The 17,255-nt window shown below is 33.5% G+C and overlaps 1 protein-coding gene across 3 annotated transcripts in view; it reads left to right on the forward strand.

Moving 5' to 3' along the window:
* Window positions 1-17,255, forward strand: part of HNF4G (hepatocyte nuclear factor 4 gamma) — a 121,387-nt gene that overhangs the window by 13,526 nt on the left and 90,606 nt on the right. The window contains exon 1 of one of the 3 annotated variants that reach the window (XM_038579569.1): window positions 7,090-7,400. The exons of the other annotated variants lie outside the window; for them this stretch is intronic. The gene's annotated coding sequence lies outside the window, so the exon portion shown is untranslated. Of the gene's footprint in view, window positions 1-7,089; window positions 7,401-17,255 lie in introns of those variants that run through there. 3 annotated transcript variants of the gene reach the window in all.

A 17,255-nucleotide genomic window follows, 5' to 3' on the forward strand; every position in this document is an offset into this window, starting at 1 on the left:
ACCAGTTATTCCATGAATTAAAGAGCCATACAGCTAAGCACCACTGATAATGGTAGCAAAAGGGCCAAAATGCCAGACCAGTTCTGAGGGACGCTATCCATGGCTGCATCCTCTCTTTCCTGGTCAGGAGAGATAAACAAACACACAAGGCCTTTCAGGTACAAAGGGCAATTTCTGTATTTGAAGTTATGCATTAAACAGATTGTTTCAGAATTTCTCAGGTAGAATCCTGACAACTCAGCTTGCAATAAAAGTGCCACGATTCATTCTCACAAGCACTTTGGTTTCACTCACGATATAATTGCAAATCACAGGCATTTGAAGCAGTGTGCTCACTCCAGTGGGTCTGTTTTAAAATTGTGGAAGATTGGTTGCATTATGTCTTTAGCCATCTTGCAATAAATATCTTAGGAACAGTAGTTCATTGATTTAGAGAAAATTATCAGTCTTGGCATGGGGTGGTATGTGTAAAGCATTTAAGACAGAGGGAATTAGACAGTAGACTGAGTTGCTGAGTGACCCTTGACAAGTTATTAACTTGTTTGTGCTTTAGTTTGCCTGTCTCTAATCTAGAGGAATACTACCGACTTTCATAGGGTTGTGAGAAGTTTAATTGGACAACACCAAAAGAAGATACCATCTAGCACCATTTTCTAGTATTTGGCAGTTACGTAATAAATGGGAATAGCCTTTCTTTTCATCTCTGTGATGTTTAATTTCCTCTTATGATCCTGGAAGTAGTTATTAAAAAAAATTTTCTCAATTTTTCACATAAACCATAAACCCTCTTCCTTTATATACCTGATCTAATTTGAATTAGAGATCGGCCAATATCACCTCCAAACGAGCCTTGCAATTTCCACTTCCCCTGCATCTCTGCTGCTGTGTCATCCAAGCCACAATAATGGCATACCTGGACAACTCCAGCTGCCCATTAACTGTTCTCTCATTTTCCATAGTGTTTCCCTCAACATAAGTAAGAACCTATATCACCTCCTGTTTAAACCCATCCAGTTGGTTGCCCATTGTGCCAAGAATAAAATCTAGACCCTTTGTTGCGACCTCTGAGGCATTTGATGACCTGGTCATTCTCTTACTTCTGGCCACATCCATGTGTCCATGTTTTCTCTGTTATCAAAAAAAGCCAGGTTATTTTTCACAACTTTGGCCCTTTTCATTCAAAACTCCTTCCCAAATCACCACCACCTCCCATACATAAACATGACCTGAATGTCTTCACCTTTTCCTTCTGTTTAAATTTCACCTACACAGAGAGGGTTCTAGGAGTTTACTCTGATTTGTGCCTTCTTCGTATTTATTGTTGTTTGGAGATAATCACATCAGCCCAGCTGGCTGAGAGGTCTCAGCAGTAGAAACAAGTGAACATTGTGAAAAGGGCTAAAACAAAAGGCTAGGAGAGCAAGAGAAGAAAGGAAATACAAAATTTTTAATAAAGTAAAAAAAAGTCTGGCACATTCTTTAATCTCTTTAAAACTTTTTTTTTAATAATGTGGAAGCTTCTTTACATTTTTACATAGCCACATGTCAAGAAGGTTGAAATAAGGGAAAGTAATTTTCATAATCTATTATATTTAACTCAATATATCAAAAATGTAATAACTTCCATGTGAATCAATGTAAGTATAACAATCATTAATGACATAGTTTACATTGCTTTTTTTTAGTAAGCCTTCAAAATCTAGTACATTTTTATGCTTGCAGCACAAGTCAATTCCCAGTAGTCACAGTTCAAGTGCTTAGGAGCCACATGTGGCCAGTGGATACCATGTTGGTCAGTGAGGATCCAGTAGTGAGTCGAATGAGATTCAGTCCATACCACTCTTTCATTGCCTGGGTTGACTCTTTATTTAATTGTGGGACGATCTAACTTTGAATTGGTTTTTCAGATTAGATATGTCAGATTTCTGTTTTCAAAGACTTTTTAATCAATTCATGGGCAAATATTTTCTCACATTTATGAATATGAAAAACCTATCATTTCTTTTTTAATTATGTTTGAAGACAAATAGAGTTAATAAGGGTTAGTTTACACCAGAGAATTCATGGTTCTGCTAGACTTTCTGCTACTTGTAAGATTTAGTTGTAAGGCAGTTTATATGGAGTGGCATTTACAAGTGATTCTCAAAGTTGAGTGGTCATCAGAATCACCTGAAAGCTCATAACCATGCAGATTATTGGACACACCACGAGAGATTTTGATTCTGGGATAGAGCTGAGAATCTGCATCTCTCAGTATTCTTTAAGGTGCTGCTACTGAAGCGGCTGAAGACTGTTACTGGTGCAGATCATCTCCTCTGCTCTCAGGCACTGTGCTTGTCAGGATTGTCCTGAGCAGCACCTTTCATTTTGTCATGTGGTCAGTGATAGAGACCTTGGAAACCACTATTTTTGTTTGTGTGTTTGTTTGTTTGTTGGGGGGTGGTAATCCTAAGTGGAGGACATTTCCTGTCCATTCATTATGATGCTATATTTCATATGGAGAATGGAGGAGCAAAAGAACCATAGAGGGGGAGGAAAGAGAGAACCATATAACAAATTTCAGAACAGGAAATTGTTAAAGAAATGTCACTAAGATGGGAGGAGGGGAGAGCAATACAAGCTCCCTGATGACTGTCTCTAATGTTTTGCTTTGAGAGGTGGGGAACAGAGTCTATATTCTAGGTCCAGATGATAGACTTTTACGGAAGCAATAATAGCTCTGTTGAATACTCAACCACAAGTCTAATATGTCCCCTGCTGTAATTTATCTGTTTTTCTAGCCATTTAATACCCACTAAGTTCCAGATCTTAAAATTAGCTTTGAGGATCACATGGAAACAACTACCATTGTTTATATGAAACGAATAATGCTCATACAGCTAGTGTATCTTGTTGAATTTCTACAAAGCTGCTGTTGTGTGCATCAGGCCCCTGCAAATACTAGATAAAATTAATGTTAAATTTTAGAGTAATGAGAAAAATCCTTACCAAACTAAACATAACTTTGATAAAGCTATGAGTTTGAAAAATTTTAAAGGCTAAATTTGGAAAAAAATCAAATGAAATTAATCTTTGTTTTTTTTTTCTGCAAGTCTTAATTTTCCTACTGCATTATCTAATATTTATTGAGTACTTATCATTGGCGGGCATTGTTCTAAATGCTTTACCTGCTTTAACTCATTTAGTCTTCAAAACAACCCAATGATCCTATTATTATTGTTCTTATTTTTAGATGGACATTATACAGCTAGTTATAGCAGAGATGGTATTTTGAAACACTTACCTGCTCAAACACCTAGCTGATATTCAGTTGCCTTACTTTGTTCTTTTAAGGCAGGATTCTCTCTTCCTTGATCTTCTGTTCTACAAACCTACACCCAATTACACATCGATTTCAATTTTTTGCCCAGAATTTTTTCACTTTTGCATAATTTCATGCTTAGGGTTTCCTCTATGTCTTCTCTATGCCATTTACTTTATTTGAAGTATAACCCCTTTTCTTTTTGCTTAGATCTATCCCTTAGTAACATTTTACATTAATTAGTTCTTGAAATATTGAATATATTTATACATATTCTTACTGTTATTAGAGCAGAATTGTAACAACTTCAAAGAATTTTTTAAAATGAAAATTGAATTTCCCATTATTCAGCACACACACATTTCTTTTTTGTACTTTTTTACCTACTCTTTTATATATATGTGTGTTTATGGGCATGCATAGCTTTTATATTTATTCACCATGAGTAATTTGTATTTGGATTTTTTCATTGATTATTTAATTACATTTTTTTCTTATTAGGGAAGTTTTTTGAATTATTTTTGCAATATTACATAAAATTCCATTGAGTTGAAATAACACAATCCACCTAGCCATTTTCCTATTGTTGTACAGGTTGTTTTTAATTTTTTTCCTACTCATAATTTTGTAATGAATGTTTGTACATGGACAGAGCTTTTTAAAAAGTTGATTTATTTCTCTAGTATTAATTTAGTAAGTCAACAAGTCAGCTTTCTTTTTTTTTTTTTTTAAATTTTTATTTATTTATGATAGTCACACAGAGAGAGAGAGAGGCAGAGACACAGGCAGAGGCTGAAGCAGGCTCCATGCACCGGGAGCCCGATGTGGGATTTGATCCCGGGTCTCCAGGATCGCGCCCTGGGCCAAAGGCAGGCGCCAAACCGCTGCACCACCCAGGGATCCCAACAAGTCAGCTTTCTTTAGCTTTTGACACATACTGTTGTATTGCTTTTGCTTTTAACTGAAGTTTTTTTTTATTGAATTTTGACTTTTCTTAAGGACACATTCAAATTTTTACACATGTAAAACATAATCATTGACACCTAAAGTATTTCCAGTTCCCTAAAAAAATACCATGGTACTCTTACTCTCACCTAGGTTAAATCTGCCTGTTAACTGTACTGCTGTATATATTAGTCGCTGATTCTTTTTCATTGTTGTGTAGTGTGCCATTGAATGAATAAACAGCAATCAATTTACTAAGCCTACTGTCACTGGATATTTGGGTTGTTTCCAGTTGGGGCTATTACAAATAAAGCTGCCTTGAATGTATTTTATGTCATTTGTTGGACCTGAGCCCTCATTTCTGATGAGTGTATTTCCGAGAACAGAATTACTGGATCATAGAGGATACATATGTTTAGATATTTTTAATTTTCTTATGATTTAAAATCAATTTAAAATACTAGTACAAATATTTCTATATTGTAAATTAGTAAGAATATTATACTCCTCATACAAAGGGGAGAGAATTAATAATTTAGGAAAGTAGTTACCAAGTTATGTTTAGAAACTCTGTGTTTTGTTCATGGCAAAACTTAACAAGCCTTAGTAATTCCCTTTCTTTCTGTACAAATTTATCATACATGGAAGTATATAAGTATTACTGCACATAAATATTCCTAAACTATTAAATTTTTTTATAATAATAAAAATAGTGATAACTTTTTAAAATTGAGATGCAATTGGCATACAACTATTATTACTGCTTTGGCTGTAGGCACCTTTTACTGCTACTTTTCGTGGAATTTGCCCATGTGTGTCACTTCACATTTAGTAAGTACTGAATACACACTACCAGCTGACAGGTAGGTATTTGCTTATGTTAATGAACCTCATGAAACCATACCCTTGCACTGTGTTTAAGATAGAGTTCATGTAAATAGTTTAGGTAAGCACAGCACACGCAAGCACCACATACACAAATCATGAGCTTTACCATGTATTAGTGAATACAATTTTGAAAACATGCTTTTTATTTAAGTAAGGTTATGAAAACAATGGGTTTTAAAGAATTTAAGCTATTCTCATACATTATATCTTCTGCTCCTATTATGGGAAAAATTTCTCTAAATAAATTGGATGATTCTTTTATGTCCTCTCTTACACCTCTCAACCAGGAAGTGAGCACAAAAAATTCCTCTAACACCGACTTTCATGCAGTCATTAAGCAGCTTTTATATTTGTTAGGGTGTGTTGGCAATAAATATCTTCTCTCTGGGACTCCCAAATTATAGCCCGGTGTGAAGCTTAATTATATCATTGAACTCCCACCAGACAATGTTTCCTTTATTGCAATTCTTATTTATTGGAAGATAAAAGGGTATAAAGTGAAAAGAGTAGTTGGGAAGTGATAATGATTGGCTAAGTACTATGAAACTCCCTGCCACTGATCAAACTATGTTAATGTTTATTTTAGTCCTCAGGAGTAATAGTCACCTGTTAAAACTCCATCATATAAAGCCATTTCCAGGTCTCGGGGTCATGTGAGGTGGGAGACAAATAGAATGATTTATTTTAAAACCAAGATACACATCAGATTTAAACATTTTAAATTTGTGTGTTCTTTTCCATATTGTTACACAAGTGGCCTTACTTTTGGAAAAATAAAATTGGAGAGGTAATGTTTAAAGATACTACTATTACATTGGAAGTGAAGCTATAATAAGTGATTTTTTTAGGACAGTTTTAGCAATGAATGATAACATACCCCATATTGGCTCTTTGCAGGTATGTTTTCACTCATGCTCTCCCTCTCATTCTTAGTATCAGAATGAACATTACCTTCGGAAGACCAGTGAGTAGTCTGTAGTATTGAGCACCTAATAGCATCCAGATTTTAACTATTGGAATAAGTATTAAAAAATTAAGAATATTGTGGCATCTAGTATAGTACCTTATGCATAATGAGTGTCTCAATAAATATTTGTTGAATAAATGAATATATTAATGCAATAGGTGAGATTTTTTTGAAAATGTATCCTTCTTTGATTTAGATTAACAGCAGGTATATTGAGAAAAATGTAGAAAATGAATAAAACTTATATAATACTTCAATAAATGATAGGTATAGCAAAAAATATAACTCATGATTTGTTCATTTAAGTGATCTCTGAAAGTTTGAGTAGCACTTTAAGCCAGCAGTTCTTGTCCTGGCTGTATACACTAGCCAAGCACTGTACATGTGTATGAGGAGTTATGTATTCCAGTGTCTATCACTAGAACAACAAATAAGACATTGCTTTCCACTCATACAAAAGGTATTATATGGGAGTACGAATGAATGAACCTGAAGTAAACCATCAATGTGGTTAGACCTCAGACACTTGACATTGAGTGAAAGAAGCAAATCAGAGACGGATATATTGAGTATGATTTCTTTTATGTTTTCAAAAACAAGAAAATATAAACACCATTTTATGTAATATGTAAATATTAATGTAATTAATTATTTTCTGTGAAGGGGGAAGATTGAGAATAATGATCAAAATCTCCTGTTAATGCTTAATTACTTGAGCATGTACCTGGCAGGTGGATATATGATTGTAGAAAGGCACAAATGAGACTTCCACAGACTGTCAATGTGTTCTTTCTTTATTTGGATGATGTTATTCAGTGTTTCATTTATTATTAATATTTAACCTGTACAAATACATTATATATATGCTTCCTTTTCTGATATATTTTACAATTTAACGAAATAAACTGCTTCTTAGGGGCACTAGTATATTAGGTCATATCTTTGTATTCGTGGAACTTTCAGCTAGAGTAAAGGTACACATTAATTCAGTAATTGCAATTACTATAGGCTTATTGAATGAGAAGTACGTTGTGCCATAAGGCTGTGCAATAGGTGATATGATCTAATCAAGGAAGTGCAGAAAGACTTTCACTGAGAAAGGGGAATTGAGCTAATATCTAAATAATGAGTGGAAACTAACTTGGAAAAGAAGGAAGAAAGGTAAGAGTACTTCTTGTAGGGAAACTGATATAGGCTTTGTGGTGCAGGAAGGAGCACAGTGAATATGAAGACAAGAAAGAAGGACAATGTTTTGGTGCAAAGAGAGAAACGAGTGTTGGGAAGAATATTATTCAAGAGGTATGTGGGACCAAAACGTGGATCTTATAGTTACATGTTAAGACTTTTGTCATTTCCAGAGTGATGCGAAGCATTAGAGATGTTTTAAGTAGGGAGATCATGAGAACAGATTTACGTTTTGAATATATCATTCTGGCTGCAGCTGGGTAGGGGCAGAGGTATACATGGGTAGACCAGTGGAGAGTCTATTTTAGTAGTTCAGGTAAACACATTTTGAAGGCTTGGATGAAGGTACTATAGAGGGGGTGAGAAGATATAGATTGATTTCAGAAAAATTTTGAGGGCAAAATGTAGGGGATTTGATAATAGAGTGGATTTGGGGAGTGAGTAAGAGATACTTGGAGAATGATTTCCAAGTTTCTAGCTTGCTTAAATGAGTGACTGGTGGTACTCTTAACTGAGAGAGGGAATAGAAGAAGAAGACCACAGGTTTAGGGACTCTACATTGTCTGTTCATATTTATACATATTAAATGTGTGCATGTTAGACTTCTGAGTGCAGATACTGATCTAATTTAGACCATCTTTCAAAAGTGTGTTTCTAAACTGTTTGCATTATGTCTTAAACTGAATATTCAATACAGCATAAGACCTTTTTTTCTCCCTCTCTTTTTAGACAACAGACAGACATGTGAATATAAAGGAGGTCTTTTTTGCCTCTTTCTCTCTTGCATTTCTATTTCTAACCATCACCCCTTCCTTCTACCATAGGAATCTCTTGACTCTTGATTTAACATAGTGGAGGATTATTGGTTCTTTGCTGCTCATCATGGTTAAAATAATACCCTCCCTCAATAATGAAGCAAGTGGTGTCTGTTCTTAGGCTTGTTCCAGTATTAGTGAAGATCTTGACATAGCATAAAGGTGTAATGATTTGAAGAGTAGTTCTGTGCTGTCCCCTTTGAAGAGAGAAGGGTGATTAGGGCCTTCCTGAGTCTAAGAATCATAACATTTCATTGCTCTCTTCCAACCAGAAATCCCATGGTCATTCTTCCCTTTAATTTCTGATAATATGGTGGACTGTATATCTAGAGAAAACTTTCCATTAGTAAAAACTAAAAAATGCCAACAGAATGTATAGTTTTTGAAAAATATGTTTTTTAAAAAGACTAATTGTATAGCTGAGTTGGGGGGAGGGTAAAGGAATTTTAAAAACACATGAACACCATGAAGTCACAAATTGAGAGAAGTTAGCAAGCACTGAAACAGATGTTTTTCCTGGGATATTTGGCAATTCCTCATGGCATACAGTTTAAGATTTGAGAACATTTTTTGATAAACAAAAAACAGCTTTGGCTGGCAAAAATTGGTTGGGTTGTATTGGAAAGCACTCTGTATCAATAGGATCTCTGGGAGGCAACTTTTATTGTTAGTTCGATGAAACAAATACAGTGGTTATGGAAGAGGTGGGAGAGAGAGGAAGAGGGAGAGAGAGAGAGAGGATGAATATGTTCTTAAAGGAGAGTAGGAATAATTACTTTTCTTGGTTTTGTTTCTGAGTGCAGTGTAAGCAAAGCGAAGTTTTACCTGAAGAAAATTCCTAACTTCACCCTCATGTAATTCAAATTCACATCTAAAAATAAATTCCAGTTTTAAGGTTGATAATTTCCCCAAGTACTTTGCAGAAGCAAGCAAAAGTCTCACAAAAAGAAAAGCACTCTAAGTCAAGGCCTTAAATAATTCTTACAGATAACATTTCAAAGGGCATGAGATCATATTAAGAAATCAGCACTAAATAAGGTAGAACAAAGCATAAATTTATTCAGAAAAACAAACACCAGACACAGACCCAAAAAGACTGTAGCTACTGGAATTTTCACTTATGAAACATAAATTAATTATATTTAATATGTTAAAAATAGTATAGATTTTAGAAATATAGTAAAAGGCAAGACTATAAAAGCAAGAATATATTTGAAAAAGTACCAAATAGTAGTTTGAGAGAATTAAAAAATAAACAAATAAGGGTTGAAATTCATTTTATGGCTTATACAGCAGAGGAAACAGCTGAAATGAGAATTTTTTTGAAATAAATATCTGAAGAAAATATAAAGAATATAGAGCAGAGAGACAGCTAGAAAATATGAAAGAGACTTTCAGAGATAAGGAGGATAAAAAGAAAAAGTGTCACGTATACCTAATTGGACAGCCAGATAGATGGAAGAGAGAAAATCAAGGTGAGACAATATTCAAAGTGATGGGGGCTGTAATAGATTTTGAATTTATGAAAGACACCTATCTTCATATTCATAAAGCAAACAAATTTCAAGCCAGTAATACGGGAGAGTATAATCAACAGAACACTGTAATATATTACAGCAAAATCACTGAACACTGATCAAGACGAAGAAAGGCAAAAAAAAGTTAACAAAGAACAGAAAGGTAGTAGATGGTAGAAACAAATCTACACACAGCAGTAATCATTATAAATATGAATGGATTAAAATTTCCAGTTAAAAGAGATTATTGGACAGAAGACAAAACGAAACAAATCCCAGTTCTATTGTAACAATAAATAGAAAAGCTCCTGAACTGAATAATATAGAAAACAAAAATTGGGAAAGATATACCAAATAATTGGTAACCAAAAAAGGGGGAAAGATTCACTTTTTAAATAGCAGACAAAGAAAATTCTAAAAAATATTGTTCCATGTGGTAGCCAGCCTCTGACATGAACCCCAGTGATCCTTGCTTCCTGGTTGGTATTCATGGCTTTGTGTAGTCTCTTACCCAAATGAATAGGCATGACCTGTATAACCAATAAGATATTCCAGAAATGATAATGTGAGAGGGAGGGAGGGAAGGAAAGAGAATTATTAAGCTTTGAGAGAAAAGAAACAAATTTTGATTTGTTATGTAGATGACATGATTTCCCATTTAGGAAAAAAATCTACAAATTATTAGTCTTTTTTAAAGAGATTTATTTATTGATTTATCTATCTATCTCATGACCTGGGAGATAATGACCCAAGTGGAAATCAAGCACTGGATGCTTTAACTGACTGAGCCACCAAGATGCCTCAACGAATTATTAGTCATTTTTAACTATAAAATCAAGATAACAAAATTCAAGCACAATTCCATGTATTAATATTTAGTTAATATTTTAACTTGGAAAATGTTCCATTTTTTAATAGCAACAACATAAATTGTAAAGTATCTAAGAGTAATTAAAATCATGCAGATTTTTTATGGAAATTATAAAATTGCATTGAAAAACACAAAGATACATCCAAATAAATGGAGAAGCTCACTGCAGATAAAAAGACACTTTTTTAAATGACGATTTTCCTCAAATTGTTGCATGGTTTAACACAATTCCTATCAAGTGTCAACAAGACTTTTCATGAAAGCTGACTAGCTCATTTTAACATTCATACGATAGATCAAAAGGACAGGAATTGCTAATTCATTCCCGAAAAAGCAGTATGAGGAAGCACCCCTTGCCCTATCAGATATCAAGATCTATTTTAAACCTATTATAATTATTACAGTGTGCTAGTTCAGGAATACATTGCTGGAACAGACTGCTTAGCTCATAAACAACCCACACATACATGGAAACTTGTTCTTTTAGCATTGCACATCAGTAGAGGGAGCTTAGTCCTCTGGCAGAAGGTGTTAGGAAAATTAGCAATTTTTATGGAAAAGATAGAACTGGACCCCACCTCATTCACATGTAACATAAAAATCAATTCCAAATAGATTAATAAATTAGAAGGGGGACATAACAATATGTTTCCGATCTCTTTTTATGAAAGGATTACTTTTAGAAAGAAGCGCAACTGTAGAGATAGTCTGATAAATTTCACTTTGTTCAAATTCAAGCCCCACCCCCCCCTTGAAAGGCACTGTGGGAAGAGTGAAATGACAGTTCCAAAAGCCAGACTAAAACGTTTGCATTGCCCATGACCAACAGAATTTAGAATCTAAAATATATAAAAACTTGGTAAGCTAGTGACAAAGAGACAACAAATAAAAAAAGTGAGGATAAGACAGTCATTTCGTAGAAAAGAAAGCAAAGTAGCCAAGAAAAATTTGTCAATTTGCTGACTCTAATCTGTAACACTGGAAAGGCAAATTTAGACCACAATGAGTGTTTATATCTTGCCTTATTTCCAGGAATAAATGGCAATATCAGCATTACTGAGCAACTAGAACTGGCATATGCTGTAGGTGTACAATGCTTTAGAAAACTACTTGGAATGAATGGCAAAATTCAGCAATAACTGTGAGCTAGCAGTTCCACTGCTAAATGGACCTCAGAGCAGGGCTTCTGGAACTATTCAGGACAAAGGAATCCTAGTTTTGAAATTTCCCTCCTTCCTTCCTTCTCTGTTTCCCTTCTCTTTTTCCTCCCTTCTTTCTCCTCCAGCATGGTAATGATGTTTATTTGTAATACAATTTAACTATATTTATTTCACCTTGCTTTCAGGGTTGTTTTTTGTTTTGTGGGGATTTTGTTGTTTGTTTTTCTGATTCTTGTTCTTGATTATTTAATTTTTTTTCCCAACATGGTATGTTATGCTTTCAAAAGTAAAAACTATGTATAAAAAGCGATCCCTTACAGAAACCACATTCCCTCCTGTATCCCTTCCACTCAATACCCCTCTCATGTAACTAATTTCATTGGGATTTTTTTGGCATGATTAGAAGATATATGCATGTTAATTTATTTTTTCTCTTTCACAAATAGCTCTATTTGTGATTATACATGCTTTCTGCCTTTTCTTCCCCCTGCCCCCCACCCTCATGATATCTCTTGAGATTTTCTGACATTTCTTGAAGACCTTTTTCATTCTTTTTTTTTTTTTTTTTTTAGATAGTTCTCTATTGTGTGACTGCATCACAGTATAGTCAACCAACATCTTAGGTTGAATACGTTGATAGTTTCAATATTTTAGTTTTCATTTCTTTAAAATCACTTCTTTTGTCTTTATTTTGTTTATTGCTACTACTACATTCTTGAAAGATATATTTTGTCTTAATAATAACAAAAAAATCAATTGAAGCTTACATTCCTGTCAATGAATTAGGCATTAAAAATAAATTATATGGGGGATCCCTGGGTGTCTCAGCGGTTTAATGCCTGCCGTTGGCCCAGGGTGTGATCCTGGAGACCCCAGATCCAGTCCCATGTTGGGCTCCCGCAGGAGCCTGCTTCTCCCTCTGCCTGTGTCTCTGCCTCTCTCTCTGCGTCTTTCCTGAATAGATAAATAAAATCTTTTATAAAATAAAATAAATTATAGAAATTTATTTCTCTAATTTAGCAATAATGTTAAGTGATAAAATTTTAAAACAGACTTATTTACCAATTGAAAAGAATGTATAGATACTTATAAAGTTATGTATGTGTTTATATTTTATCCAACTTTTACACATTTTTGGGTTATAGTTGTTAACGTAATCTTAAAAGTATTACGATTGTTAAGTGCACATGACTCATATGCCACAGTGTGACTTACCACAGGAGTTCAACACCATCATACTGGTGAAGCCCTGCTAAATAAGACTGATTCTGAGCTCGGATATTACAGCAAAATCCAATTATTATTAAAGCTTCTAACTGCTTACCCTCTATTTCTGTACTTATCCCGTCATGGACTTACAACAAACAATCCTTGAACTGGTGTAGGTCCACAAACCACGTGTTGATATGTGCACCTGGAAACATACACCAGAATATTTATAGCAGCACTGTTTGTAAAAGCAAATATTGGAAATACCCCAAATGTCTATCAATAATGGAATGGATAAATGCACTGTGGTATATTCACGTGGTGATTTATTATAAAAGAGAAAATAAATCACTCTTCTATCCATCAACATAAATAAATCTCATATAAACAGAAAATTCAGTTTAAAAAATCAAATCAAAGAAAAATACATTATAGTAGCATTTTCATTTATATAAAGACCCAAACAGAAACAACTAAATAATACACTGTTATTAGTTTATGGGTATGTTGTAAAACTCAAAGTAATGTAAGGAGTTATTAGCATAGGATAGTAATTAACTCTAGGAGTGGGATTCAATCAAGGAATGGTATCCAGGGTCCTTCAAAGTCACGGTTCATGTTCTACTTCATAAACTAAGCACTAGGCATATGGATATTTATTTCATTACTATTAAACTGAACAGATACTAGATGTTATTTTGTATATATCAGAGGTTTCATAATAAATTATTAAAATTATAAATATGCAAGACTAAAAATAAGACTCTTTGAAAGACTTGTAAAGAGATGTGAAAAAATACGTAGAGATTCTTGCATGGAAAGACTCAGAAATATAAAGCTTCTAGTTCACGTGAATGCCATAGATTTGTTTCAATTCCAATCAGAATAATTAAATTAAAAAAATAATATCCATATCTTAAGGTCTGTAAAGGATAGAAGGTCATTATTGCATAAGGAGTTTCAAGATAAGGATTTTCATGACAACATACAAATTTGGTTTTTAAGGTTTTCTGGGATAAAATATATAATAAAATGCCTGCATTCAATGATTTTGCCAGACCCACTGTAGATTTAATACTCAGATTACTGAAACTGGAAATTATGACAGAGAGCAGGGGCATTGAATCTCAGGCTCTCCTTCTAACTGATCTCATGATTTTAACTGCATTATCCAATTTTCTAGTAACTAAAATGAAAACACCAATAGTATTAATAACTAAGATAAAAATTATTTGTCTTAGCCGTACTCTAATGAAGAACTCTATGACATTAGATTATTTTCAGACTTACTTTTGAGAATAAAAACATATGGTATATGTAATGTTATAGTGTGATTTTTTTTTCCACCGTATTGTGAAAATCCATTGATGTCAATCTTAGTTTATCATCGTGATAAATAAATTAAATAAATTATAATTTATTTTATATTTCTCACATGACAAAATAGAATTTTTAAAAAATACCCCTATTCCCTCAAAAGTTAGAGATTAAATATGAATAAGAACAATTTGATATATATACTGGATATTAATTGAATTCTAAAAGTATAATATTTTTTAAAAGATTTTATTTATTTATTCATTCATGATAGACACAGAGAGAGAGAGAAAGAGAGAGGCAGAGACACAGGCAGAGGGAGAAGCAGGCTCCATGGAGTCCCGACATGGGACTCAATCTCGGGTCTCCAGGATCACGCCCTGGGCCAAAGGCAGGAGCTAAACCGATGAGCCACCCAGGGATCCCCCTAAAAGTATAATAATTAAAGCTCTATGATACTGCTTTGAGAAAAGAATAGAACAATGGAATAATATAAAAGCTCTGAAATCATGTTTATAAATGTATAATATATGATTATATAATTCTGAATATGTTATAATATGTAAGTAATTGTAACATATCTATGAGTTAACTATTCAGTAAGTACTGCTAGATGCCATTTGGAATGAAAAAGATGAGTGAAATATTAAGATAAAAAAACACACAAAAAAAGACATATCTACCTGGTTTTGGAAAAAGGAAAACTAACTGTAAAACAATATAAGAAACCATAAGTATGGATAGATTTGTTAGAAGAGAAATATCTTTAGAATTATATAGAAATACCATTAACCTAAAAATCAAATAATCTATGAACATTATTTTCCATAATTATTACAGACAGGTTTAAATCTAACATATTAAAACTTCATAAATGAACAAGAAAAATTCTCAAAGTTTAATAAAAATGACATATTTAAATGGCATAACTGCATAAAAACCAGCTTTCCTTGAATATTAGCCAGGATGCAAATTATACTGCTAGAACTAAATGGCCCAAAAGGGTTGCTGTGATAAAGTAGAAGTTTATTTCCTTCCCACTTAGCAACCCCTAAGCCCCTGGTCTAGGCTGAATGATTATTTGTGTTTCACATGGTCCCCTGGGGACTGAGATTGTTTCTCTTGAATTGGTTTGCTATCTCCTGGAGCCCAGGTTGGCAGTTTTTTGTGTAAAGGACCAGGTAGCAAATATTGTAGGACTTGGGGGCCATATGATGTCTCTTACAATTAATTCTGCAGTTGTAGGGTGAAAGTGGCCACAGACTATACACAAATGGATATGGCTGTGTTCCAAAAAACTTTATTTACAAAACAGTCGTCTCTGTCATTTTTATGACTCTTGCTGCAGGGCATTGTCTTTACTTGGCCTGGATGAGGCTAAATCACAGGCACATCTGTATTTCAGCTTGCAGAAAGGAGGGAGCATGGAGGATTTCATGCACAATATCTTCAAGCTTAGGCCCATAAGTAGCAAGCTTCACTTATGATCATATTCCATTGGTGAAAACTATAGCTACAGCCAGCTGCTGAGAAATGTGACCTCCAATTCCAAAGTGCCCAATTACTTATCTCTTGCCATCGAGGGAGGATCATATCTAAGGGAATTGCTAGTTGTCACTGCCAAACTGTAGTCATGTAAGTTCAAAATTACTTTAAATTTTATAATAAATGATATAAATAATGATTTTCAAAGAGCAAAAGTGTTTTATTCAGTGTTGACATTATACCATTACTAGTGGGTACAATAATAATTGTTGCAGTTTTAGTAGGTCTCCAACATTCTTTGGTTCTAATACAACCTCAAAGCATTTATTGTCATTACTTTTCAAATGAGTATCTGATTTTTAAAGAGTTTAAAGACTAAAGTATGCAATTAGTGAGTGTTTGAGCCATGATTCCATCATAGGCACTCCCATTGCAAAGCCTAAGCTCTGCACTAGCGGATAATGAAAATTAAGACCACTTTTGTGGTGAATACAGTGACACTGTGGGTCAAAATTTATGAAGAAATTCATATCATCCGACTTAATTATCCCACTTCTAGAATATTTTTCTGTTTTGAAATAATTAGTGATATTGTCAAAGTAAATACAGTTAATGTACTATCCTATCTTCAAATAATGTTTTCACATAATAATGATATAGGACAATGCTCACAATGTAATACTGTATAAAAATAAAAGATTGAAAATAAATTTTATTTAATTTATTTATCACGATGATAAACTAAGATTGACATCAATGGATTTTCACAATACGGTGGAAAAAAAAATCACACTACAACATTACATATACCATATGTTTTTATTCTCAAAAGTAAGTCTCCAAATAGAGAATAATCTATATAATATACATATATTAAACATGTACACATGCGTATATATGTAAGTGTTTAATATATGTATATGCATAGCATGTATACATATTAATGTATATGCACATACATACATCTATAACTATCTAATGACATACATCTATCTATAACTAATGTAAGAATATATTAAAAATGGTACTTTGGATGATAAAATTATAAGGCTTTTTTAGTTTTCTGTATTTTACAAAATTTTCAATAATAGGCATATATTTTGTTTGGGCATATTTTATTTAAATATCAAGTTCAAGTTAATTAAAATATCAAATATCAAGTTAATTAAAAACTATACTTTCTGACTATTAAGCCTTTGATTTTCTAGTGTTAATAATAATATCTAACATGTTAAACAACTAACCTCTTAAGAAAAACTGATTAAATCAAGTGAATTAAATTTATATAGAATTTATTCTATATATAGACATGTTATTTAAATAATGAGTGCATTGGGCAGCCCAGGTAGCTCAGCGGTTTAGTGTTGCCTTTGGCCAACGGCATGATCCTGGAGACCTGGGATCAAGTCCCACGTTAGGCTCCCTGCATGGAGCCTGCTTCTTCCTCTGCCTGTGTCTCTGCCTCTCTCTCTCTCTCCATGTCTCTCGTGGATAAATAAATAAAATCTTAAAAAAAAAAAAAGTGAGTGTATTGTCCCAGCATATGCATGTCTTTTCATGTGGCTGATTTTATATTTCTATTTTGTTAGCTTTTA

Source organism: Canis lupus, chromosome 29, assembly GCF_011100685.1.
Source record: "Canis lupus familiaris isolate Mischka breed German Shepherd chromosome 29, alternate assembly UU_Cfam_GSD_1.0, whole genome shotgun sequence".
Lineage (NCBI taxonomy): Eukaryota > Metazoa > Chordata > Mammalia > Carnivora > Canidae > Canis > Canis lupus.